The sequence below is a fragment of the Ambystoma mexicanum genome, chromosome 11, assembly GCF_040938575.1.
Source record: "Ambystoma mexicanum isolate Mex_15411 chromosome 11, UKY_AmexF1_1, whole genome shotgun sequence".
In the NCBI taxonomy this organism is placed as follows: domain Eukaryota; kingdom Metazoa; phylum Chordata; class Amphibia; order Caudata; family Ambystomatidae; genus Ambystoma; species Ambystoma mexicanum.
The window spans coordinates 850,214,718-850,239,497 of NC_090934.1; the positions used below are offsets into that span (position 1 = coordinate 850,214,718).

Genomic DNA, 24,780 nt, shown 5'->3' on the forward strand with positions numbered 1-24,780 from the left:
GAGGTAGCTTATGGGGATAACATGCATTACTTACCGTAAAAGCATTTCTGATGGTTGTATCTGCTTAGAGTCACATGCTGTGCATAGTCCGACATCCACTGGTCACTGCAGAGTATTGCATCTTGTTTTTTTCGAAAGTCGAAAAGGGGACGTCGACATAGGCGTGTCTGTAACACTATCCCTATAGTGACGTGGAGAGTACCCAAAATCCCTCACGCATCGAGGTCGCTCTATTTTATCTGCCATGAGAGAGCATTGTGAACTAACGTGAGTACAGAAAAGAGAGAAGTAAGAAGACAATGTTCCTTCCATCCAAGCGGGGAGGAAGAGTGGGCGCACGTGAATCTAAGCAGATACAACCATCAGAAATGCTTTTACGGTAAGTAATGCATGTCTTCTGATGTTTGTTAATCTGCTTCGAATCACATGCTGTGCATAGACTAGCGAGCAGTACCTGGAGTTGGGATGTGAGAAGGAACAGTAGAGAAAAGATGTCTTAGTACTGCTTGTCCCACCTGAGAATCACACCTAGAATGAGTCTAGGCAATAGTGTTTGGTAAAGGTGTGTACAAGGTTGCCGCTTTGCAAATGGACTCTAGGCTTGAAGGGCAGTTCTCTCTTACCAAGAGTAACAGAGTGATGCACTGGACAATCCATCTAGATATAGTGGATTTGGAGACTGCATCTCCTTCTCTTCCTGTCGCCACTGAGACAAAGAACTGATTAGTCTTTCTTAGTGGACGAGTTCTTTCCATATAAAACATGACTGCCCTACGCACATCGAGTGTGTGCAGGCTCTTCTCCCCCAAGTTTGAAGGGTTTTGAAAGAACGTTGGTAGTTCTATGGACTTGTTGACATGAAACTTAGAAATTAATTTCGGTGAAAACCTAGGGTGTGTGCGTAGAACCAACTTATCTTTGTGAACTGTTACAAAGGGATCGAAGATAGAGAGCGCTTGTAGTTCACTCACTCTCCTAATGGAGGTGATAGCTATCAAGAAAGCGGTCTTAAGCGTGAGATCCTTAAGGGTCTCTTTATGCATGGCCTCGAATGGGGAGCCCATTAGCCTGGTTAATACAACATTCAGGTCCCATCCGGGAGCTGGGTTAGATATAGGAGGGTGAATTCTTTTCACTCCCTCCATGAAGGCTTTAACAACTGGAACCTTCCACCATGACATCTTACGTTGAGACGTAGTGTAGGCGGAGAGAGCAGCTAGGTGAACTTTAATAGAATTAAAGACTAAACCTGAGTCCAGCAAGTGAGTCAGGTATAGAACAATATGTGTGGGGGAGCAGTCAACAGGGTTGATGCTCCTTGAGTTACACCAGATGTCGAACCGTTTCCACTAACTAGAGTAGCAGTAACGAGTGTTCGGTTTCCTAGCCTCCCTGAGAATGTCCATGCACCTCTGAGGGAACTGCAAATATCCAAATTCTATGACATCAGGAGCCAGGCTGCCAAGTTCAGGGTCTGTGGGCATGGGTGCAGCGTTCGGCCCTTGTCCTGTGACAACATGTTGTACGGGCAGGGTAGACAGTGACATCTCCATCAGATGAGCGAACCATGGTTGGCGGGCCCACATGGGGGCCACCAGTATCATGGTGAATGGTTCCTGGTGCATCTTGTGCACTATCTTGTTGAGAAGGGGATTCAGGTGGGGGGCCGTAGACAAATTTCCCCAACCACGTTATCCAGAGTCCGTTCCCCTTGGAGCGGTTCTGGGGGTACCTGGAGGCGTAATCTTGGCATTGGGTGTTCTCCAGAGTTGCGAACAGGTCGATCTCTGGGAAGCCCCACTCTGCGAAAACGTTGGAGACGATGTTTTCGTGTAATCTCCATTCGTACTCTGCGGGTAGAGTGAAGTCTCTGCTGAGCCGGTCTGCCAGAAGAAGGAGTTCCCCTGGTACATGTTGAGATAACATGTGTCTGAGAGACCACTTCCAGATGTTTTGGGACAGCTTGGAGAGTCCTGGAGAGTGAGTGCCCCCTTGCTTGTTCAGGTAGTACATGGCTGTGGTGCTGTCTGAGGATCAGCACTGTCTTCCCTTGTAGGCGTGTCTGGAAAGCCTTCAGTGCTTTGAAGACCGCCAACAGTTCTAGTAGGTTTGTGCGTTTGGACGCCACACTTGGAGTCCAAACTCTGTGTGCAGAGTGATGGGAAGGGTGAGCCCCCGATCCGGTGAGGGATGTGTCTGTGGTTAGAGTGGCGTCCACTGCGCGGGGGGCGAAGGATTTCCCCAACACAAGGTTTTCCTTCGACCAGCAGCGTAGCGAGAGAACCAATGCTTGGAAGACAACCACTAGATAGTCCCATTGTCCGCTGGCCTAACACCACTGGCTGTGGAGCCACTCTTGCATTAGGCGCAGGCCCGCGTGAGGGACCAAATAAATACATGACGCCATCATTCCTAGCAATCGCATGGCTTTGCGTACCGTCACCTCTCGACCGGCTACATATTGAGGAATCTGAAACAGCATGTTTTGGACCCTCTTGTTGGAGGGGAAGACGAGGCCGTCCTTTGTTCGAATTACAGCCCCTAGGAATTGCTTTACCTGGCTGGGGTCTAGACTGGCCTTCTCGTTGATGGAGAAGCCCAGGTGGAACAAGAGGTCTATAGACTTTTGGGTATTTGAGAAGCATGTTTTGTAAGAATCCCCTGTTATGAGCCAGTCGTCGAGGTAAGGATAGACCGGAACGGACAACCCGCGCAGGTGTGCCACTGCCAGTACCTTCGTGAAGACCCTTGGCGCTGAGGCTATCCCGAAGGGTAGCACTTTGAACTGATAGTGTTTGCCTTCTATCATGAATCTGAGGTATTTCCTGTGCGCTGGCAACATTGAAATATGAAAGTATGTATCTTTCATGTCTAGTGTTGCCATGTAATCACCCTGTGTGAGCAGGGGAATTATTTCCTGCAGAGTCACCATCCGAAACTTTTGAGGTTTAACAAATTTGTTCGCTGGGTGCAGATCTAATACAGGGGGCATGGTTAGATCCTTTTTGGGTCCAAGGAAGTACACTTCATAAATACCCTCCTTTACCTGTGACAGAGGCACGACCTCTATGGCTCCTTTTTCCAGCAGCGATTCCACTTCCTGAAGGATGAGAAGGTGTTCTGGTGTGAGACGTCTTCCCTTTGGAGGATTGAATGTCGGGGACATTCAATCCTCCAAAGTAACAGTAACTGTGGGCTACTGTTGACAGTACCCAAGGGTCTGTGTTAATTCCCTCCCATGCTTGCAAAAATGATGTTAACCGGCCCCGAAAAAAGAGCCTATTATCATATCTGCGCTTATTAGGGGGTCTGGTGATTTGGCCCAGGCTCTTTAATGTTTCGTGCTCCTTCTTAGCTGTTTCCAGTGCGTCATCAACAGCCTTAGCAAACAAGTTGGAATCCTCAAGGGGTTTGTTGATGAAGGGCGCCTGAGTTTCTGGCTTGAAACCCGAGTTTTTGAGCCAAGCATGTCTTTTAAGGAGTACACCCTGTACTAGGGAACGGCCAGCCGTTCCCGCAGCATCTAGAGTATTCTTGATTATGCTTTGGTTCACTTGGGTGCCTTCTGAGACAGTGGCCAATAAGCGGGTACGAAAGGGCTCATGGACTTCTTGTAGACCTTTGCGCAACATGCCCCATTGGGCATCAGTGTAACTAGCCAACAGAGTGGTGGTGTTGGCAATCCGAGTGGCGAAAGCTGCATAGGATGTAATCCTTTTCCCTAGAGCATAGAGCTTTTTCCCCTCTTTATCAGGAGGTGCTTCACTGGTGAACAGTGGAACCCCCGCCCTCTTACTCGTGGTGGTCACCACCAGAGAATCTGCTATGGAATGACCCCTAATATATAAGGGATCTGAGGGTGAGGGGCTAAAAAGCTTCTCGATCCACGGGTTCACACCTCTAACTAAGGCATGTGTAGATAAAGAGGGAACGAGGTGTCTCTTCATGGAGGCGATGACAGGTATGGCTTGGCTTGCAGGAGGCTTTTCCTTGATTATTCTTTCAACAAAATCGACTTCTGGGGTAGCCTCCCATGTATCGATTTGAAAGTGTGCTGCCGCCTTGTGTAGCATGGCATTAAATGTGGGTTGATAGTCCACAGGTGAAGGGTCTCTGACAGGCGTAGTCGGTGGAGAGGGCAGGTCCAGAGCTTCAGGGTCCGTTGACGCACCTGGGAACTGCAAAGGCTGTGGTTCGCAAAGGCTGTGGTTCTCACATGTCGGGGTCTTCTTCAAAGTCCCATACAGGGTCTTGTATATCCTCAGTATTTAAGAATTCATCCTCTTCCTGAAAGTGGGTATCCTCTTCAGTGAGGTCATATGTGTTTCGCTCTTCCTCCTGTGGGTCGAAGAGTCTTGGTTCTTCAGGTAATACCTCCCTTGGTCTTTTAGGTGTGAAGTGTTCAGAAGTGGACACAAACCTATCAAGCCTGCTCATGCAGGATTCAAACCTTTCTCTAGTCCATTGGGATGACCCATAACAGTCTAGTGGCGGGAAGGATTGCTCCTCCGCCTCTAGGCGTCGAGATCTCTACCATATAGCGTCGAGATAACCCCGTCGCCCTCTGAGAAAGCTTCTTGTGGGTCCGACGTTTCTTTCGACCTAGGGGGAGGTTCCGGCGTACCTTCAATAGGTTTCGACGTGTCCCTGACCTACCTGAGCGGGCTTCGGTGACTCCTTCACCAGCCGTTTGAGAGTCCTGAGAGATTATCCTTGCTAAGCTATCCCCGACCATCCTCTCCGTAAGCGGCTGGTCGTGAGTATTTTTCGGCGGAGCCAGAACCTTGCCGTCGACTAACGCTTTCTTCCGAGGCGTCTCAACGGATGTTTTGTGGTAGCGCCCTTAGTACTAGACGGCCCAGTCGCTAGACGCGCATGCGGCTGCGGGGAGGGCTGCCGACCCTTACGTTCGGTGGAGGCCGCCGGTTGTGTCGGCGTCTCCATTGGCGCTGAGGCCTTCTTCGATTTACTCGACATCCCGTAGGCTGCCCACCTTTTGACCATGCGATCCTTCAAAGTTTTTGGTTGAAGGAGCTTACAGGCCGTGCAACCGGCCTCGTTGTGGTCGAGGGGTAAGCAGCAGTTGCACCGCTTATGCTGGTTCTTCCACGGAAATTTGCCCTTACAATGTGGGCAAAATCTAAAAGGAGTCCTCTCCATAGCGGAGGACGTAACCAGTGATAACGACCCAGAAGGAAAGGGGGGAGAAAAGGAAAGATTCTAGAAGAAACAAATGTCCACCCCGACCCCCACTCTCCCTACAGCGAGGCCGGGCCATGTGTTCGGCAGCGCCGAAAGGATCACCGTCCATCGAAAACCACCGCCGAAGATCTTGTACCGGCGGGGAAGTGGAATGGCCGTCGAAAGAGGGCCAGAGGTGATATAAGTTAATTAACAAAAAACGACCAAAGGTCGAGTTAATGGCAATGTCTCTTACGAGCTCCGCTTAAGGCGACCAGTATTCTGGGTGGAAAAAACAATCTGAGGGACCTTGACGCGTGAGGGATTTTGGGTACTCTACACGTCACTATAGGGATAGTATTACAGACACGCCTATGTCGACGTCCCCTATCAGACTTTCGAAAAACAAGATGCACTACTCCGCAGTGACCACTGAATGTCGGACTATGCACAGCATGTGATTCTAAGCAGATTAATAAACATCAGAAGTACAGTTCTTCCCAATTGTTACCCTAGAGAATACACCACACAAGTAAACTGAATGATATACACCAATATAAAATCAATCACACATGGAATAACTGTCAGGTCCAATAAGTACCTTTGGATAAACAAAACCCATAGTAAGATTATAAAATAGTAAAGGGTCAGAGACACATTTTATCCACTCTAAAGCTAAATGTATGCCTACTACCGGGTGTTAAGCACAATACATGTAAGGCTAAGAGTTGGAGAAAAGAACTCTAGAAAACAGCAAAATACATTAGCATAGTCATGTTTGAGACCCAAAATGCTGCACATGTATAGTCACAGCAATACCACTGACCTCTAGGCAATTAGCAAATATAATGATACTCAAGTAAATGTCCATCATGTATTACTCCTCGATGGAGCAAAAGGGGTTAACACTTCGCCAACAATGTCCAGATGGCCACCAAAAGTTAAGATTAAATGGGTCTTACAATATCACTCTACCCACCCATCAGAAAGGTAGAACCATTGGTTGGATTGCAGCCCATAACTGCAATATCACCTGCAAAGCCCCACAACCTCTCGTATGGACTGACCATTTCCTCATATCATTTGACATTAACAACCCAATCCCCAAACAGTGCCCCCACGCACCAGCCTGTCTGACCAGAAATAAGCGCAATATTACTGCGGAAACCCTTACACCATTGGTTCTCCCCATCCTAAATACACTCCCTGCCACCGCTGACCTCAACCTACTACTCAACACTTACAACGATGCCATGACTAACGCCATTGACGCCGTTGCCCCACTAAAGTTATGCAAAGGTAAACCCAGAGCTCATTTGAACTCTTGGTACACACCTGAACTCAAAATATTGAGAAAAAAGAAAGCCAAGATGGAAACCTTATGGAAAATGACTCCATCAGCTGAAAATAAAATGTATCTCACGGCCACCTCCTCCCTTTACAAAAAGGAGATAATCTGCACTAAGGAGGAAGCCTACAATGTCAGAATAAACGATGCAGGTTCCTGTGCTAAAGAACTTTTCACCATTCTTAAGGAATTAGAAAATCCCAACCCACCGACGGACACTTGTGTGAAAGACAAACCCTGGTGCACTAGCATCCAAAACGCCCTTGCCAACAAAATCACTGGCCTCCAAACAAAAATTGAGGCCAAACGACTACAACTCTCCAACAGCAACTCCTCCACCCCAAGCATATCAACTCCCACTAATACCACCACTGGCTTCACGTTCGTAACTATAGCAGAAGTCCAAAAAATCATAACATCCCTCAAACCTTCAAACTGCAAAGGGGACAGCTGCCCCGCCCAGATCTTCAAAGACACAGCAAGAGACCTATCCCCCTTAATCTCCAAGCTAATAAATCTATCCTTTTCCACCAACTCAGTACCGAACATCCTTAAACATTCATGGGTTCTCCCACTTCAAAAAAAAAACTCTAGATCCAGCCATTCCCACTAATTACAGGCCCATCGCAACGGTTCCATTATAGCTAAAAATCCTTGATAGAGTTGCCTACCAGCAAATTCAGGATTATTTAGAGACCAACCAACTGCTAGGAATGCATCAATCTGGCTTTCGACCTCAACACGGAACAAAAACTGCCCTTGTAAAGACAAAGGTAATGCCGCCATCCTATTCCTTCTAGACCTCTCAGCAGCCTTCGACCTGGTCGAGCATAAAATACTATATAACCACCTCATCTGCAGCCCATTTCTCCTCTTCTGCTGTCATGTGAATACAATCTTTCTTGGCCAACAGAACCATGAGGGTTTTTTCATCCACGGCAGCAGCAGACCCCATCACCTGCGGTGTCCCACAAGGCTCTTGTGTTTCCCCCACCTTGTATAATATTTTTACAAAGCCTCTCTTTGACAAACTGGACCATCTGGGTGCCACCTACACCAATTACGCAGATGACACCCAGATACTCCTCACCATCTCTGGTAACTACAGTGTTGACTTCATCAGGATTAACCAACTCTTCGCCATCATTCAGGCATGGATGGCCACACATGGCCTCTCCTTGAATGAGAAGACGGAGCTTCTCCTTGTCGAATCACCCAACAACTTACAGAAACTCAGCCCTAACTACAACAACGTCATCATCGATGGTAACACAATCCCCATTGTTAAAAATGTGAAAACCTTCGGCTTTTATCTCGACGCCAATACCAACCTCTCTAAAAAAGTTAACATGACCGCTTCAGCCACTGCCTACACTGGGAAACTAATTAGGGCCTGCAGACCTTTTTTATCCACCAATAGCTGCCTCACGCTGGCTAGGGCTCTCATACAATCCAAGCTTGACTATTGCAATAGCCTTTACCTAGGTGCTAACCAATCTATAATCAACAAACTACAGGTTCTCCAAAACAATGCGCTGCGAGCAGCACTAAACATTGCTGGGCGAGAGCACATCTCCGCCACCAGAATATCTTGCAAATGGCTCTCTATACAACAGAAAATCGACCTAAAAACCGTTTGCCCCACCTACAAAGCCTTAAACCACCTAGCCCCTCCCTATCTCACTAACAAATTCACCATGAAGCCGGCCACTAGAGTTACCAGATCTTCCAACACTCTATGCCTCACAGTGCCCAGATTCACCTCGAAAAGAGCCGGAGGCTCTAGCTTTACGGTCCTCGCCTCTCAAATCTAGAATACCCTGCCTCTGAACATCGAATCGACCGAACCCCTTTAACTGTTCAGGAAACAAGTCATTGGATGGCTACTAGAAAAAACGAATTCTAAGTTAGACTAAGTCCATTACAAACTGTATATATTGTACACTCCTCACAAATGTTTAACCACAAGTTTTAATTGTATATACTGTACATATTTCTACAAATGTAGAACTGCAAAGTATATATATATTGTGCTTTTGTAACCTGTCCTTAAGTGCCCTTTTCCCCCTGGGTCTGGCGCGCTATATAAATAAAATAATCAGACCCATAATATCTCATTACACGCAGAAATTAAATACTAAAGTAACCAGCAGTGATGCACAGTAAATAAGTACAAGTAGGGAGTGACTTTTGGAGTTAAGTGAAGCCTTTTTGATTCACATCTGCTTTGAGGCCCTGATCAGTTCCTATGGCTATCAGTGATGGTGGACATCTCTGTTCTCCACAGTAACATTCTGTGAAGTGCGTTAGACTGTGCCTCTATAACTTCTTTCTTGGTAACTTTGTGGTTACTTGCATGATGTGTCCACGATGGGCTGGTGGCAGTGGACACTTCTGTAGTGTTTTCTTTTTTTATAGTCCCATGTGCCACAAGATATGCGCCTGTCCTTTGGTCATCTTGTAGTTTGACTTTCTTCTTGCTTTGGAGTGGTTGGATTTTACATCTATTTTAAGCCCTTTTCTGGGGGAAAGCTACAGCTTTCTCAGCCAAAGTGGTGGTCTGAGAGTGTGCCCAGTCCATATCCGTGCCAGAGTGCTTGTTGCTGGGCGATGCAGTGGCCAGTGGCTGTCAAGAATTGGGCAGCCCCTGCCAGTTTAAATTGTGCAGATGCCTGCCATTGGTGAGCTGGGGCAACCCCAGCTCAAATCTTGGATAAAAGGAGGATTCACGCAGCCGGTGCTCTAGATAAGATTTGGAAGTTGGAGTATTGTATTCCCTATTTTTTAAACGAGGGAGTAAAATGATTTTTAGGGAGTAAAAATGTTAGCCCAATTCCCAATGGGAGTATTTCTTAAGCAGGTAAAAATTGGTTTCAACTGTAAAATGGAAATGTTTTTATCCAATTATTTTTTGCACCTAGTTATTCATGTGCAATAAAATATACAAGTTTATTTCTTCTGATCAGGAAGTAGTAACTTCTTCCAGTCGTAATACGTTTACTACTGGTCCAGACATATCCATGGAGTTGTGTGGGTGAAAGCCAGGGGACAAGTTTGTTGGGAGTATTTTTACTTCCCATTTTTATTTTTGGGTATTATTTGCCTATTATAAAGGGAGTAAATGCGGCCGATACACTCCTTATCTGTAAGGCTGCCCGCAGCCATTCTTGAAATCATCCGTGGAGACTAGGCAAAGGACAACAGCTCTCTGAAGACCCAGAACTTGCCATTGGAAGATCGACAGCAGTGCTTTCTTTCCTTGCCCGGAGAAGCCCTGTCAGCAGACCTCCTGAAGACCTTCACTAGTGGTTTGACATTTGGGCTGGTGGGAATAGCCAGTCCCGAACTCTTCCCACACATCCAGCCGCTGAAAGCACTCCAAAAAGTTCCAGTACCATCCTCTGTCCTAGCCAAACATCCACCTGGGCTACTTCACTGCAACGGTCACCGTCCCAAGTCGAGCCTTGGGACTATGCAGATCCTCAGGACCAATGTCTTTGTCTCCACCATGAGGGTTGCCGTCTACCATTTTCTTTAAGTGGCCATTGCTATTCGCTGCCTGCATTGCCTCTTGGGATTCTCCTGAGGGTGTCCAGAGTGGCGGTCAAGTAGTCTGTGTCCTCAGTGTTCAGACTAGAGCACGGATTCATTGGTGTCCGGAGCCGCGATCTAGCCAGACCAAAAATAGTGACGCCTGAAGGGACCTCTGCACTCACACCCCCTTGTCTTCTTTCAACATAACCAAGGTATGTCCCAACGAATTCTGCAACTAATACAATTACCCTTGAGTTAATTGGAGAACAGGGGGTGAGTAAACATACATGTTTTGCCCACGTCCCCTGTTTCCATAGGGTTGTATCTGAGTAAAGTCTTGTGCCAACTCTCCTTTGCCTAGCCTTGAGCGGTGGTGTACTGGTCAAGTATCGTCCCCCCCCTGGGTCTCATCTTTGGGAGATGGATTGGGAGAGGTTGTGTTAAGAACTTTCCTACTGTTCTTATTGTACTTTGGAACACTTACAAACTGCCTGTTTGCTCAAGCCAACATTATTTGTTCTTTCTCAAAGAGACACCTAGTCACCTGAAAATAATTGTATTGATACCTTTGACTCCAAGGGCACTAGGCCCCTTCTTTCCTAGCTACCAAGGCAGGCCTTTTTTTCCTAGGATTTGTATGGTGTTCCTAACTTTACTTTTCAGCCTATTCATACTCCAACTATTGGTTACTTACCTGGTTCTACAGTTTTAAATCACTTGCTTTACACCATTTACAATAGTCTAAAACTGACTACTTTAAAAGTGTCATTTTAGTGCTCTTAGCAGAGCACAAAGGTGAAAGAGTAAATATTAGCTGTGAATGTTTAGTGTATTATGCAACTGTGGTCTTTCATTGATGAGTGTGTCTAAGGCCTAAATAGATATTTTATACATTCTAACTTCTAAATAAGTGCTCTGTGTGTGCTTAATTGATCCAGTCATCACTGTCGTGCCTTCCTAGTCTTGCGTTCAGTCAAACCTCAGTCAGTTACCCAGATACAGTTTGGCTAGACTTTAGTGTTTGTCTGTGTTAATCAGAATAGGGTGGCCTCAAAGTCTGTCCACATGGTTGATTCTGTTACAGTTCGCATCAACAGTTTGCTCTACACTGTCTTCTTGCAGTTTCTCCTTCCTGACTGTTGTGTATCACACTGGAACAGTCCTGCATTTATGCTATGTTTCCCCATGTTATTGTACTTCCCTCACCTGCCTTTACATTTTAGAAAATTGTTTCTGCTATATCATTTTTTTAATTCACATATTTATAATATTTACATAAAAGTAAACAGCAACTCCCCCCACCCACAGAATAATACAATTAGAACAAATCCAGAAACCTGCTGCAGATATTCTTGAACAGCTCGTTTTTCCTCTGATTCTATAGATCACTCTCTCCATCCCTGCAAGTTTGGACAGCTCATCAATACACACGCCCTCCTCAGGACACATCCTTGACTTCCATTGTCTTGAGATCAATTTCCTATCCACTAAGGAGGCCCTAAACAACTGTTTCTTCTGTGCAACTGTCAAACCATCGACAAGCTCATCACCCAATATCAACGTCTCAAAATCAGAATCCAGGGACAATCCGAGCACACTTAAAAACCAAGGTCAATTTCTCCCAAAAAAGGCCCACCCTTACACACTCACACAGGATGTGTTCCAATGTCACTGCTTTGTGAGAACACCCCCCAGCACTCATCCGTATTGGTCATACCTCATTTATACAAGCGCTATGGTGTCCAACAGAACCTATCCAGGATCTTAAATTTGCCTGGACCTCTCACCCAAGCTGATACTGCTTTTACATTTTGAGTTTGGTCTGTTAGATCTTCTGTCCTTGGTTCTTTTTCTTTTTTACCTCAGTAAAGGAGAGCATAAAATCTATCGGCCATTTAAGGATTCTATCACTTCGTGTTTGTGGAAGCTACAACATTAGGTTTACATGGGAGAGCAAAAAGACTGCTGACACCAGGGGATTCATTTTTTCATTTGTGTTTGCTTTAGAATCATCACATTCATGAAAAAATACTTACCGCAGTGACAACTGTACTCCCTAGTCAACAGTCACCATTTCCTCCATGCCTATCGGAGTTCTTGCTGCACGGAGAAGGGGCCGCAGTCCTTAGCACAGCACTTCCTTCTTCAAATTTGGCCAAGAAAGCAGGCCAACACATGCACGTGCTCAGCCCCACCTATTGTCCCTGCCCCACATTCCTTCCCCTCAGTTCATTTAGTCGCTGAGAAAACCAGAAGGACCAACTACATATTTACGAGGATGGAAGAAGGGCATATGGAGGAAAGGGGATAATAGAGTAGGAGCACAGTAGTCTTAAGTGAGTAACCTTTCCTCAATCCCTCATACTCTGTCCTTTTCTCCAAATGTATGGGAGAGTACAAAATATCACTCACTCTACCTGGGAGGTGGGACCTAAACTGAAGAAAACATGTTCCTTTGGATTGCCTGTCCAAACTGGGCCACATCCAGAAATGGTGTCAAGCTGAACATGTTTGCAAAATGCAGACGACAAGGCCAATGTAGCAGCCATATAAACCACCTCCCAAAGAGCATGCCTCTGAAAGGCTTTGGACCTCATTAGGTGCGCATGTTAGCCCTTTGGTAGACCCCGTTGCTGTGCAGGCTATAAGATTGCTCTATGTACAACAGTAAAACAAGAGAGATAGTTGATTGATCACTTGGCCAACCAGGAGCTCACCTCCAAAGAGTCCAAAAATCCCGTCCAAAGACTCAGGGTACAAGTCATCTCAACATGGAAGTCTGCAGGGTCAGAGGACATCCAGGCAATGTAGAACGCAGTCTGCCTCAGACTTTGGGAATGGGGGGGAGGGTTGGGGGCAAGTAAAACTATCTCCTAATTAATGTGAAAGTCTGATACCACTGTCAGAAGATAAAGGAGAGCGTTTGAAGAACAATTTTAGTTTAGTGAAAAATTATGCAAGATTCTGACTCCTGAAGTGTTTGTAGAATTACTTAGATGTAGCAATATTCTTTTTGGTTTCTCCTCTTAAGATATTTACTTGCCGCGCAGGGGGCATTAGAAACCTTTGGAAGCCAGCAGGGGGTGTTAGGGAGAATTTTCATTTTAGTGCTAAATTCCTCCCACCTTAGAGACCCCCAGCACTTTTGCTGGATTTTAGGACTTTTTAATTTTAACCCTGGAGTGAGTGAGCCCTTTTTCTCACTCCCTCATGTGTTTTGACCTGATTTGGATTGTTTTTTATTTTTGGAGTCTGACTAACTCCATAGGCATCTACTTTTTGTATGGTGACACCCATCACCTTCAGTGCAGTGTCACAGAAATCATTCAGATTTCTCATAAGGCATAATAACCATTTTTTGGGTGATCTAAAGTTCCCAAGAATAGTAAAGTGAAATTGACTTTACTTACCTCTTCTCTTTGTAGGTCCAGCACACCTCATTTTATGTGGAGTGCTAGGGGGTTACTTAGTAGCCCCTTTTCCTACTTAATCATGTAAAAATGTTTGTTACCCTCACTACTTTAAATGGCTGGTGGCAGTGGTTTAATTTTACTACCATTGTGCTTTTCTACTGCAGGCTGAATCCTCAGCTGCAGTATAGCACCCATGGTGGACGATTGCGTCAAAAAGGCCACGGTCTACTTTTTTCACCATTGCCCATGCGTGCCAAACCAGGTTTAACACCTTTGTTCGTTTTGACTTTGGGAGGCTTCAGTACTGAAACCCGCCTCTGGCTCCAGTGTGTCTGGCAGGGCAGGAAATGAGGGAGGTGCCCAAAACTTCCTCCCTGTTCTTAGTCTCCATGGCAACCTAAATGCACCCAGTCCTGATTGGCTGCATGGCTGTCCTTGCAGGAACGCCATCCTGCTGTGTGAGTGACAGCTAGGCTCTGTATGAATGGGAGAAACCTGCATAAAAGGTGAGGCTTCTTGGACTAAAAAGAGTCGACCACTGGGAAGAACACTGAAGATACCATGAACACCGCTTGCCGCATCCTCCGGGACCATTGAACTGCTTGGTGAAACCCTGCTGTGGTGCTGTAACTCCTTTTTCTGATCGACAAGAGAAACTTCGGAAAGGACAACTACTTCCTTTGGGTTAGTGGGACCAACTAACCCCAAGACAAACTTTGCAGGAAGGCCTAGCACAACAGACTGTACTTCTTTACTGCTGCAGGAACAGTGTGCAGGGGGCGAGAAATCCGTAGTCAAGTGCAACATCTGTAAGTCGGTCAAAAGTCCCAGGAGCCTCCTGAGGAATCCAAGGAAGCAGGACAACCCAAGCTCGAGTCACCTCAGCAGAGTGCTAGACTCAGGGAGTGCAGGAAGCCCAACCAGTGTCCAAGATCCGGTGTGGTGCAGTTGACCGTTCGGTGAAATCGCGAAGTGCTGCTGAATTGAAAAAGAGCCTGGAGCTGCCAGCAACCTCCGAATTGCTGTGCAGGAGTCCTCCAGACGTCCTCCCTCTTGACCCCACGACTGAGTCCCAGGAATGCAGGATCTGCAACACTGCAACCAAGACAGATACCAGCTGGATCCTTTTCTTATAACCTAGGGTCTTGTTCTGACTAAGGGGTCACTTACCTCTCTGTAGCTTTCTTTTCTCAGTTGAGGCTTGCAGTAGCTACTTTGAGAATTGCTTTCAGGTCTACCTTTCACAAGTGTAACAGCTTAGGGCCCAACAGTGATTTTCTACAACAAACTATCTCTGAAGTGCCTCAGCTCCATAGACTTTTCTCCAGTTGACTTTGGCTGTCCTGGCTTTCTGCAGACTCTTCTAGTCCACTGACCGATTCTTACGTCCATCATAGGTGATACATTGGCTTTTAACTAATATTGCTGGGCAAGGTTTTTATCTAGACTTCATTGGGAGATTTAAAAGTGCTTGCATGCTCCGAGAACCTGTTAAACCTTTCCTTGTTATAACCTCGAATTTTACAAAGTACAAAAGTGATATATAAAATACCAATACTGTCCTAGTTAGTGAAGTCACCTCAGGGTGTAGGAAGAGAGTATGAAGCACCACTAAAGAGCATCTACTTGCTTTGCCTTGATTGTGAGGAAGTAATTTGAAGTGTATTTATATTTTTGGACATTGCCCTTTTTAAAGACTGCATATTTAAAACTGACCATAAAATAATAATTTAACTAGAAAACCTTGAGTGCAAGTGTTATTTGGATACGTGTATTGGTGAATTTCAATGTTACAGCTCACATTTACCCCTCTTGAGTTAAGTCTGGCTGCTCAGTCACACTACCAACCTGTGTAGTACAGACCTATACCAATAGGTGGGTTACCGAATATCAAGAGGACAAGGCTGGTGTAGTCCCCCACAGGGTGGCTACATCAATTCTTGCCTAACAGGGGGCACATGCGCCGTGGCATCCATTCCGTTCATTGGTCCTTTCCTGGACTCCGGAAGGGACAATGCCTCTTGTACAAATAGAGCATACAACGCCCTGTTACTTGAGTTCCATCAGCTCAGAAGCTTGTGGAAGTGAAAGGGTAAAAGTATGTTATTTTTATTTCTCACCCTCTAGTATTCTCTTACAGTGAAGTTGATGAAATGGCGATGAGCAATCCACAAGAGAAGCCATCCACCAGAGAGAACAATGCGCCAGGTAAGCAATTTGTTCTTTAATGGATGATGTCCTCCCCCACGGTTTCCTCGTTTTAGGACAGACTCCACAGCAGTATTCAGCAAAAGGCAAGAGCTGTGAAGCGAACAATGCCCATTCAGTTGGAGAAGGTAATTCAGGAGAAAAACCTTGCCCAACTCAGGCATATTTGGTGTTCAAAAAGTCCAAACATATAGGCCGAACTAGGGACAGATGGCCATATAGCCGCTTGGCACATATCCAGAACAGGGACACTTCTCTGAAGAGCCAGTATAGCTGCCAAACCACTCATGGAGCGAGCACGTAGCCTTGCAGGAACCTCTTTTTGGGCTAATCTGTAGCATTGGGAAATGCACAAAATGATCCATCTCAAAATTGTTTCTTCATTGCTGTGCCCATCCTGGGATCGGCACAGGCAATACACAATGGATCCTCTTATTGTATTTCTTAGTTTATAGATGTAGAACATCAAAGCCCTCTTAGTTTCTAGATGGTGCAGCTTCAACTCAGAATGGCGAGCGTGTGCTGGTGCAGCTTCAACTCAGAGTGGCGAGTGTGTGCATGTAGAACATCTAAAACTACTTTCAGCAAGAACGAGGCTTCACTGTAAAAGACAAGGTTGATACAAAAGTATACCCACTGCACTCCATCGTAACATGCTGTGTGCACTGTTAAAAAAGTTATCAAAAAGGTAAAAATACAAAAGAGAAACAGTTTTCCAGTACCAATAGTCTGAAGGACTAATCAGTTTCCCCATAACAACATTATCAAAAGGCCATGGAAGTGAAGCTGAAGGCTTCAACTCTCAAAAAATAAATCACGATAGGTTCAAAAACAAAAGCAAAAGGTTTGAGGGTCCATACAATATTGAGGGAAATTTGCATCAAGAGAAATCTTACCCAACACTTCACTTCAGAAATCCCAAAGTAGGAACCCTGCTCGGTGGTCCTCTTGAAAAGAGATGGCCGGCTAGTAACCATTCACTGTCCAATCTGCAACCTGCTTCTAGCAAGTAACAGCAAAAACTGAGGGACCAAAACTCTGGCAAATGGCTCCAGATCCCATTCCCTGCACCAACAGCAAATCATTTTCCAACAGCAGGTATAGAAGGCCTGCATGTAGAGGGGAAAACCTCAAAAACCCTTGACAGGTCACAATCCCTATATATCAACTTCAAGAACCAGGCATGGAGAATCGGAGAGGTGAGGTAGGGAGGAAGAACATGTCCTACTTCCTAGGAAAGGTCGTCCACTCATCACGGTGATCAGAATCATCCTGCTCTGGAACCTCTGCAGTCCACCTGAGAATGTGTTGACCGGAATCAGTAGGAATGCATAAGAGATTGAAAATCCACTCCATTAGGACCGCTTCCTCCATTGCCTGACTCTTCAGCAGAACGATCTGAATGTAGGCATCGTCCAGAAAGATGTTCCGCAGTCCGCATGCTGGGCAGATCCTGAACAGTGGCGTCGAGTCTTCTTTATTCTCTGCCATGTCCACGCGGTGTAGGTCTCAAGAATCTTCTGGAATCCTCCAAGAAGGAAACTCAATGAAAAAAATAATAATAAATAAAATAAAAATAGAAGGTTCCGAATAACGGGTCCCTGTTAGTCGGATGATGGATCGATGGAGCTGGAGGCTCGATTAAACGAAAAATAGAGCAAAACTTAGAAAATTGGAAAAACACAGTAAAAGCTCGAGAGCTTTAGCACGAGGACTCCCAATACTTGAACGTGCGGTAAAAATCTGAAGATGGCTGCCAGAGGAGGGGCTTAGGGAGAGGGCAGTCATTGGCTGGGGGCAGTATGAACCAGAGACCAGTGATTGATTGTTAGAAGAAAGACAGTTCAGAAACGAAACAAACTGATTTTTTTCTTTACCGAGGATTCCCAGCCTGACAGGGAATATTCATGAGCATGTGAATCCATGCCAGACCCCATGCTGGAGAAGGTCTCCCTTTCAACATCAGCTGTTTTTTTTAAGAAAACCAAATAGGGAGTTGTATCAGGTAGCAACTGGAGCTCACTCAGTCTCACGGAAGTGATGCCACAAAGGGGAAATCACCAGATGGGTGAGCAATCTAAGAGAACATGAATGCAAGTGCTCAAATAAAGAATGTCAACACTGAGTTCAAATTCTTCGGCGGAACCAAAAACTGGCATGGTGGAAACAAATTGCACAATCCCTGTAAATATTGCACAACACTGGTAATTGTGAAAAGAAAGCTTTGGACAGGGGTCCTTTAAAATCCGAGAGTAGCAGCCATGCTTTCCTTCAGAGTGCCAATCTGCAAGTCTGTCTGGGCCCAGTAAAAAATCCAAAACAGAGGCTATGCGACAGGATAAAGAGTCCAGAGGCCAGTACTAGCAACAAACTGAGAATTTGCAGCATTTGCAATCATAAGTAGACAGTGGCGGGCCTCCCAGCTGAGAGACGCAAGTCCAGGACATTGTCCAACAAGTTCCTATCCTTGTACCTTAGCAGCCAAGCATTAGATGTCAGGCTGTTTAGGATTGGTTGGCCGCCCCAGATCGCAGACTGGGAGAGCTGATCCACTCTTCAGGAGGCACCAGGTAAGGTAGATGGACATGTTCAGCAACTGCAGGTACCATCTTCTCCAAGCACCATCTGGAGCCGTCAAAATAAACATGGACCCCAACAGGCATAGCCTCCTGAGAACCCGCAGAATAACAGGGCTCAGTGAGAACGCATAGAAGAGGTTGACTGTCCAATCGACTGCCAATACTTCCCCCAGAGCTTTCTGGCAAGGACATTTCCTAGAGCTGACCTTCTCACACTGGAAGCAAAGAGGTCTACACAAGGAGTCCCCCAAAGTCGAACCATCTCCAGAACTTTCTGGCAGTGCTGCCACTCGTGGGAGGCAGAGGTCAGCCCACTCAAAGGCATCCACAGTGGCATTCTGCGTTCCTGCAAGAAGAACTGCCATCAAAGACATGTTCTCTAGAGCCCAGAATCAGTCGCATTGCTTACCTACATAAAGGCAGGTATATCACACCAACTTGCATGTGGAGGTAGTGCATAGCCACTGTGTTGCCCGTCAGTACCAGTACACACTTGCCCTTTAAAGGGGGAATTCAGGCATTGAGGGCCAATGTGACCATCCTTAATTCCAGCACGTTCATGTGCTCCCGATACTGCGGGGGAGACCACAGTGCGCTCACCACCAGATCCAATAGTTGAGCGCCCCAACCTTTAAAATACACCTGTAACCACCGTTACTGCCTGGAGGTCTGGGTTGTCAAAGCAACACTACCTGCAACAGATTGTCTCGCAAGGTCCACCAGGCACAGTTTTGAGAAACGTAGACTTGCAAAGGGTCCGACTCTTTATGAAGCAAACCACAGGCAACAGCAGAGCCACAGAAGCGATCTCATGCAGAGTCAGGCCAATGGAAACAACAGAATGCATGGGGCTATGAGTCCCAACAAGCAAAGGAAGGCCGAGACCGGACCATCCAAAGCTGTGTGCCACTTGATCTTCGGACAGAAAAGCTCTGCCCCGGCGATTGCACAAAACTACTCAAATAGACCAGAGCAACTGGGAAGGCTAAACATTTTTCCCAGTGAAAAGGTATTTTTTTAAAAAGGGTGGTCTGCGACTGGTTCTGAAATCCAGCAGGAGGATGGGGTTCGGTGGTTCGGGGAGTTAAACACCCCATAATAATAAAAAATAACAGGGGAAATGTGCATTTTAAAAAGGTCTCCAGAAAAAAAAATGAATTTTCTGATCAAAAGAAAATTGGTCAAAGTAAATCGGTCTCTCACAAGACCATTTATAAAAAAAAATAATTTAAAAAGTAATTTCATATAGAACCTCAACATAGGACTTTTTGAAGTTCAGGGAAAGCCCAATCTGTGTAACAGGCTACACGTACAGAACAACGCTGATTCCTGGTGTGGGGAGTAAGCTCAGACGAGCCAGTAGTCCAGGTAGGGAAAGCCCTCAATGTCCTTCCTCTTAAGGGCTCAAAAGGGCTTTGCACCTGGGGCAGAAGAGGGCACCAGAGAGGTGGAGATTCCACCTCTGGGAGCCGCCCTACTGGCATAGGAGGTGGATGGCTGAAATCCTCTGCTAGCTTGAGGTTTGCTGCACTGTCAGGCCTATGGACCTCGCTGTAGCCTTATAAACCGGGAACCTCTGCAAGGAGTCATCAGCCTTAGTCCCAAACAGGTTATATCAGCCAAAAGGCATTTTCTAGACCTTTGTCTGCAAATCCTGCACAAACCCAGAGGGTCTCATCCAGGAGTGCCTCCTCATAACTGTGCCCATACTAATATCTTGTCCCATAGACGGCCGTGTATAACCCAGGCTGCATTATTTGGCAAGAAGCCTCTCTTCCACCCTTAACAAGGGCTTCAAAGCCCTCTCACCTCTCCATAGGGCAGGTGTTCAGCTGTTCCAGGCACTGCCACCCAAAGACAAAAGAAAATATAGCAAAGGCACAGGAGGCGTTTATCACTCTGCAAGGCTGCCTGAGCTGAACTATCTCGCCCTCCCAATGCATCCAATGTCTTGCTCAACCTGTCTGGAGAGAGGAAATATGGACATACGTAGGTTGGCAGTTGCAGCCTGAACCACCAAGTTCACATGGAAGGCGTGGGTGAAAGAAAGGGTGGCTCTGAAGGAGCCGTGCAGTGTTCCTTGCCAAGTCTTGGTGAACCACAGAGATGGATGCTGGCTTTTCCCAGGCTTTCAGCACCAGGGCCGCAACTATTGAGTTGAAATGCAGAAAGGTCTCCTTCCATGGCCCTTCATCCAAGATATCTGGAAGTTCAAAGTGAACTTCTGCCTAGAAGGATCAGACAACATACGGGTGTCTACCACTTTGACTATCGGCCGTTGGAATGAGGTCTGGGGCTTTCTTAGTGCAGAGCCGGTAAAATGTTCAACTGCTGGTATGTTTGCAGGCCACTGTCCTCCTGTAGATCGGGGGCCAGTTCCAACAATCCTTCGCACTCATTGTAGAACTTCTCAGGAAAGTCCCTCACCTCTCCGGGACATCGGCATTCTATCTCAGAGGGGATGGGATGAGGTTCCTCATTGTAGATTTCACCTATCTTCGAAGTAAACGCCTGCAAGTAAAGTGAGGCATACGGAGGATGAAGTCGATGAAGATGACAGTATCTGTGGAGCCGCTGCCAGGAAGTCCCTTGAGTGGTGCCTCATCTTCAAAAAGGAAAAAAAGTTGTGCTGAAAGGAACTATTCAATGAGCAGAAGCACTTGTGGCGCTTCCCTTTTGGGCCGGGAACAGATATTCAGATCTCTGCTTCACATCCTGTGCCTCAAATGAGATCGATCATCGCCCATTTCCTTGCAGAAAAGGTTAGAGAGTTTTGCCACCCACTCCCAGAGAGCCTTCGGATATATCAACTGACATGATCTGCAGTACTGGAGGGTCGTGCTCCTGCTCCAAACAGTACAAACAGATCCAGTGGGAGTCGGAGACTGACATTTATCAACCACAATCCAAGCATGGCTTGAAGCATGAGGACTTACAGGGAGTAGGCATTTTGCAAAAACACTGAAATATTGATGTTCCTGAAGCGAACAAAGTGCATGGAAAAAAGGAACCAAGGTCCTGAGGTACGGCACATCAATATTTATTGGCCCCAACATCCTGTCTGTCGCTGGCCGTGTACAGGCGTAAGCCGGAGCCAACTTGTTGTAGCGGCCCTTGGTGATGGAAAGGTTTCCAAAGATCAGCTATGCAGGTGATAAACTATCATCGATAAGGAATCCATTGTTGGGAGTCCATTATAACTTTTTCTAGTTAAAATGTAACCTCTGGATCTACCCACTTTGCTAGACCCCTAAGCAGTGGGCAGAAAGGAAGAAACGTGTGTACCAGGCCTGTTTAAATGAGTTTCCTGTGGCAAAGCAAGATTAGTTTTATATCTCCTCAAGTACAAGATCATCTTGTGTCTATTGAACACTCCGTTTTTTTGGCCTCTAAGATTACACAGCATGCATTCCAATTCCATAATCATGCCTGGCTTGTTACATGTTAAAATAGCAAATAGCCAAACAAAAGTGAATACCTTCAACCCGTAATTGCAATTGGTTATTTATAACACGCTTAATACCCAGAGGTTTCTAAGCGCGAACCCAGGGATCAAACCTGTGTTGCTCTGCATTGTCTTGCTTCCAAGGCGAGCGCGTTGCCCCATAGCTATCGTCCCGAAACGCATAGGATTTAAATACAGTTACGACTGTGGACCATAATAAAACATAACACAAACCTCCCTTCCCTCCCATGCTTCCATAAACCCAATGAAACAGTCTACAGTCCTACGAACGTCGAACTTTAGACTGTTTGATTGGGTTTGCGCAAGATGGAATTGGTGGTCTGCTCTCATCACGTGATCGAGCGAGACCCCAACCTAAGCACCCGACTGGTGCAGGCATTAAATCAGAGTTCGAAATTGCTAGGAGCCATTTAGCTCCTGCTTCTAGCCCAGGAGGACCTGGTTAGCTTGAAAGCAAAAGCTACCACAAGCTACTTTTGACTCCCCAGGCCAACAGTTACCTTACAAACATACATATGTGAGATCATCTGAGTATTTGAGAAAGTTAGTAATGAAGAATTAGGACATATCTGGTACACATTTAAACAATGGTTCATACATAATGGGCAAAAAGTTAAAGTTTGCCCCTCCTGTAGAAGTTAGATTTGCAGAGCGGTGTGTACTCTACTTGTTCCCTTGCAGGAGCTCCTGCTTATTGAATCTTAAAGGCATGGTCTAGTAAAAAATGTTATTGTCCCTACGGGTCAGCCATGTTTTTTTAAGCCTAAGTGGCTTGATTTTAGAAAACTTTCCTATGGGCCTTACCCGAGTTTTCGTCCATTAAACGCACGCGAAAACAAGCACCAGGGAGCCACCATTTTCTGATAATCCTATCTCCCCCCCCCCCCATCGCCCTGGCTGACCTGCTTTTGTGGCACTAAATCAATTCCCCCACCCCTGAGCCTGTCATCAGCAGACTTGTACCGCCCATTTCCCAACGCCAAAGCACGTCTCGTGTCAACATTCGCTGCGCTTCAGCTGACGTGTCGCCATGGAAATGGCAGAACGCCTATTTCCTCAATAAGTATAAACAGACCGTTTCACAACACACAGCAGCAGATTTTCGATTCCATTCCTCTCTCTGTGTTACTTTGAGTATTCTGTGACTCGTTTCAGTGCTCTGGTCAGCTACCTTCGCCGCTTGTAGCCCGTGTGAACACCTGTACCATCTCGGTAAATTATTTTACTCTGTTTACCACACAATGGCTAAAATAATGCCCTACATTTACGAGCCCGAGTATACCGAGGAGCAACTACTGGAAAGGGAAGCACGCGAAAACAATGGGGATTCGGACGGCAGTTGGCAGGACGAATCAACAGATGAAGAGCCTGAACCTAGTCGAATGGACGGCGTCTCCACCTAGTGCACATGCAATCGGTGTGATCTAATGCCAACTGAGGACGAGAACTGCTGCTGCCGAGAAAACTCGGGATGTCTGGCCTACATTTCGGAAGGCGAGCCACGACCGCAATGCATCACCGAGCTGCCAGACTTCAGGGCAGCCTGCCTCACACGGGCCGTGTTGAGAATAATGATGGTGCTTATGCACGAACTTCGCGCAACTGTTCGTCCTCGTAATCCGAGTAACGAGTAAGTATACTCTGCTTGTCATGCCACTCCTATTTCATGATCTTCTACTGTATCCAAAATTACATCTACATATCATTGTAACGCATGTAAGTCGTTCAATAGTGTGCATCGTCTAGATAGCATTTGTCCGAGCAGAATGCCATTAGTTACAAGAATTGTCATTGACAACAAACGTTTATTAAACTTATCTTGGTCATTCAAAAAAAGTTTGTTTCATTCCTTTTCACAGGTGGTACAGGCTGGTGGCCTATCGTTCCTTTACATGATGGCTCCACGGGAGGCTTGGACACCGCGTTCGTTCGAAGAGTGATACCCGCCTGTGCCGTTCGCGCCATTATAGAAACGTTCCCGAGTGACAGCGGTCAGTACAGGGGATTTTCTCTCGCTGTGCTGCAACCTGACCTGTATAATCTTTAAAGTCTTGTATTTTTGTGTCATGAAAATAAGATACAAAATAAACCACCACATATATTTTAACAACGTTTGTTTCGATTTTTTAAATGAATCAAGTGTGTCTCCATTCAAGGATGGACGTCAGACATCTGTGCTCCGAATGGGTGAAGGTCTGGTCGCTGTGAAGCAGGGTGGTCACTATCTAAGCTAACATAACATTCTCGATGATGCATGCACTAAATAACACTTGTTCAAAGTCTTTCAGTATGTTATGTTTCTATAAAAGTCACACATATATCTATACTAACAATTACCATTGGATTATACAGGCCTTGGGTCTTGACCACTATAATACACCGGTTGAAGTGTGGGTCTGTGCTCACAAGAATCTCCGGTATGTGGCATTTGTTATTGATAAGCAACGATATACTATCATTGATATAAAGGCGATATACTATATATTGATATAAAGGCGGTTCGCGCCAGTGGATGAGCGCTGGCATGGGGGGATGTCAGGGGCGCGAAAGGCCAAGGTGCCAAACTACATGTACACTTCAAAAGGTGTCCCACGCTAAGGGGCCATCGGTCACATGGCCTCCTCAGACCCCGTGTCTCCAGCCAGGCCTCCCCTTCAAGCAGGCCGCCCCCCCTAATACCACGACATACATACGTCATTCATTCACAAACACACCCCAGTTTCTAATACCTTAAAAACCACTCGATATGTCTCATGAGAACATCTTTGTGCTTTGCAAGTCAACTCCTGAACGTGCTACCTGGGAACCACTGAGATCTATGCTAATCTGCTCGTCCTCCTGCTATCCGTGAACTTCTTTGACCGCTTCGAGCATACCCATCAGTGCGCTACCTGTGGCCATACACCTATTCTCCCGCAATATACTGCTCTGCTTGCTGAATCCAACCGTTTGTTGGTCAAGGTAAGGCCATGTATCCTGGTCATATTTCGCAGATTTTTAAATTTCTATCTAGTTGCGAGTAGAGTACCCAATAGTGCTATGTTCATTGGT

The 24,780-nt window shown here is 46.1% G+C and overlaps 1 protein-coding gene across 1 annotated transcript in view; it reads right to left on the bottom strand.

Annotated features, from left to right (window-relative positions):
- Nucleotides 1–24,780, bottom strand: part of DDB1 (damage specific DNA binding protein 1) — a 1,539,839-nt gene that overhangs the window by 1,005,979 nt on the left and 509,080 nt on the right. The gene's annotated exons all lie outside the window — the stretch shown is intronic.